The sequence below is a fragment of the Cebus imitator genome, unplaced genomic scaffold (assembly GCF_001604975.1).
Source record: "Cebus imitator isolate Cc_AM_T3 unplaced genomic scaffold, Cebus_imitator-1.0 Scaffold139, whole genome shotgun sequence".
NCBI lineage: Eukaryota > Metazoa > Chordata > Mammalia > Primates > Cebidae > Cebus > Cebus imitator.
Window position 1 is genome coordinate 1,917,099 of NW_016107454.1, and position 3,440 is coordinate 1,920,538.

Below are 3,440 nucleotides of genomic sequence, written 5' to 3' on the forward strand. Positions count from 1 at the left end.
CAGACATATAATTAGAGTGAAGGAGAGGGAGAGAGGTCATCCAAAATAATTTTATTTATTTACTTTTTGAGACAGGTTCCTGTTTTGAGACAGGTTCTCATTCCTGTTGCACAGGCTGCAGTGCAGTACTATGATTACAGCTTACCGCAGCCTTAACTTCCCAGGCTCAAGCAATCCTCCCACCTAAGGCTCCTGAGTAGCTGGGATTACCGTCACACACCACCACACCTGGCTAATTTTGTTGTTGTTGTTGTTGTTGAGATGGAGTTTTGCCATGTTGCCCAGGCTAGTCTCAAACTCGTGGGCTCAATTGATCTGCCCACCTCAGCCTCCTAAAATGCTAGAATTACAGGTATGAGCCACTGCACCTGGAGAAAAATGATTTTTAAAATTAAATTTGATGACAATTACAAGCATATATTTAATACATTCAAGAAACCTCAAATAATAGGAACAAATATGTATATGTAAATACACATATAGGGATATAATGACCTTTAAAAATGTGATTTTGTGACAGAAAAATCCTTAAAAGTATCCAGCAGAAAATGGCAAATTATGTACAGAAAACAAATTAAAGATGATAGAACTTTTTTTTTTTTTTAATTGAGACAGAGTATCACTGTGTTGCCCAGGCTGGGGTGCAATGGTGCAATCTTGGCTCACTACAGCCACCTCTGGGGTTCAAGTGATTCTCCTGCCTCAGCTTTCTGAGGCGCTGGGATTACAGGCAGCCACACCACGACTGGCTAATTTTTGTACTTTTAGTAGAGATGGGGTTTTACCATGTCGGCCAGGCTGGTCTCAGGAGTTCAACCTCCCGAAAGTGCTGGGATTACAGGTGTGAGCCACTGTGGCCGGCCTAGAACATTTATTTGAAATAGCCTAAGTCTAAATACAGTGACATAACATTATTAAAGTACTGAAAAAAAACTTTTTAATGATAAAACCAATTTGCACTAGAATTATCTACTCAGCAAAAACATCTTTCAAAAGTGAAGGCAAAATACTTTTACACTTGCAAAGAAAACCTATACTATATAGAAATGAAAAAGAAGAAAAAGAAAATTATACAGAAAACAAATTCTCCATAAAGAATTCCAGAAATGCAACCATTTGTATATATAAAGACATTAATTTTTTCAGATTGTTTAAGTCTCTTTACCAATAATTAAATATTTAAAAGAAAAATAGAATTATATGGTGCATTTGTAAAAGTAGAATATAAAATAAGAATGGAACAAAAAAAAGGAAGGAAAAAACTGAAAGTAAATTATTTAGGAGTTCTATGTATACCTGGAATGATATAATCTCAGTTGCTGGTAGACTGTAGTAAGTTAAAAATGCATAGTGTAAATTCTAAATCAAATCTTGCTATAACTCAACAATGTGTTATATCCAATAAAGCAATAAATAAAATAAAATGGAATTGTAAAATTTCTGAATTTACCCAAAGGAATGAAACAAAGAGGAAAGGAGAGCAAAGTAGAGACGGGACACATAGCAACAAATAGAAAAGTGGTACATTAAATTTCAACATGCCAAATATCACATTTATTGTTACATTAAATGTAACAACAAAATTAACAGGAGAATAGTTTTAGATTAAATAAGATAACAGTCTTAATCATATGGGATTACAGAAACCCAATTTTAGTATAAAGACAAATTTTTAAGTAAAATGCACACTATCAAAACTAAAAATTGGAGTAGCTATATTAATTAGACAAAGTAGATTTTAGAACACAGATTATTACCAGGAATAAAAACAATTTCGTAATGAGAAATTTTCTAATGCAAGGGCCAATTCACAAGGGGAAAAGCAATCTTAGGTGGTTTTGTACGTAATAATAAAGCTTTAAAATATATAAAGAAGCAAGCTGGTAGAACTACAGTGAGATCTAGAGAAATACACAGAAGTACTCAGATACTTTACTACTTATCTACAGTACATAGAACAAAGAGGCAGAAAATCAGTAAGGATATGAAAGGTTTAAATAGTATTATAACCAACTTGATCTAGTTGATATTTATGAAACACCCCACCCACCTTCAGCATAATAAACATACTTTTCAAGTGCACATGGAACATCAACTAAAATTGAATATATGCAGATTAAAAAAACAATTCTTAATACATTTAAAAATATTCAAATCACAAAAAGTATTCTTAGAGCACAGTGTAATTAAACTAGATAAACTACATAAACATACAAACTGGTATTTTAAAACTGAAAAGTATTTTAAACAGAAGCATTTTAAAACTGAAAAATAGTTCCTTAACTATTACATGGATTTGAGAATGAATTTAAAAAGAATTAAAAGTATTTTGAACTGAAAGAAAAGAAAAAGACAAACCATTACAATCTGTGCTGTGTAGCTAGACCAGTAGTTAGGAGGAACTTAGAGCACTGATTATTGCATTAGAAAAGGTGAAATTCCTAAGTCTGTGATTCCAGTATCTGCCAAAGTCAGGCAAAGAAGAGAAAAAAAAGTAAAGTAAAAATCAGAAAATCAATGTCAAAAGCTGATCCTACGAGTAATCAATAAAACTGACAAACCTTTCAGAATAATAAAAACAAAACAAATTACTTATGTGCTTGCTTCGGCAGCACATATACTAAAATTGGAATGATACAGAGAATATTAGCATGGTCCAAAAATAAAAAAAAGTAAAAAAGTATAAAAAAATTACTTATATAAGGAATGAAAACAGTGACATTATTACACTCCTAAAAAATACTAAAAAGTTAAAAGAAAATTATAAAACTGTTGAAATAATTAAATTAACGAGCTAAATACATACACACTCCCACACACACGTGCGTGCATACACACACACCTTGTTTTAGGTAAGAACACTCAATATTGTTAAAATACACATTTCCCCCATGTTGACTTATGATTCAAAGCATTGCAATTAAAATCTCAGCATGATTTTTTTCTCAGAAATTGGATAATTGTTTTGAAAATTCATATGGAAGTTCAAAGGACTAAAACTTCCAAAACATCTTTAAAAGAAGAACACAGATGAATGACTAACACTCTCTGATTTCAAGACACTGTGGTGTTGGTTAAAAATGACGTGGAATAGAAGACTCCAGAAACAGACCTACCCATGTATTACCATCTGAAATTTCCAAAAATGTGCAAAAGTAATTTAATGGAAAAATCCTAGGCTTTTTCATTTGTGTTCTTATTACAACTGGAGATATGTATACAATAAAACAAAGCAAAAGAAAAGGAGGGCTTCAAACCATAACTTGCATTTTATAAAAAATAAACTTAAAATTGATGATATATTGTCCAAGTGTGGTGGCTCATGCCTGTAATCCCAACTCTTTGGGAGGAAGAGGTGGGTGGATCACTTGGCGTCAGGAGCTGGAGACTGGTGTGGCCAATGTGGTAAAACCCTGTCTTTACTAAAAATACAAAAAAAA

The 3,440-nt window shown here is 32.3% G+C and overlaps 1 pseudogene; it reads left to right on the forward strand.

Annotated features, from left to right (window-relative positions):
• The first annotated feature begins 2,596 nt into the window (after positions 1-2,596).
• LOC119473206 lies at positions 2,597-2,697 on the forward strand (annotated as a pseudogene).
• Positions 2,698-3,440: the final 743 nt, after the last annotated feature.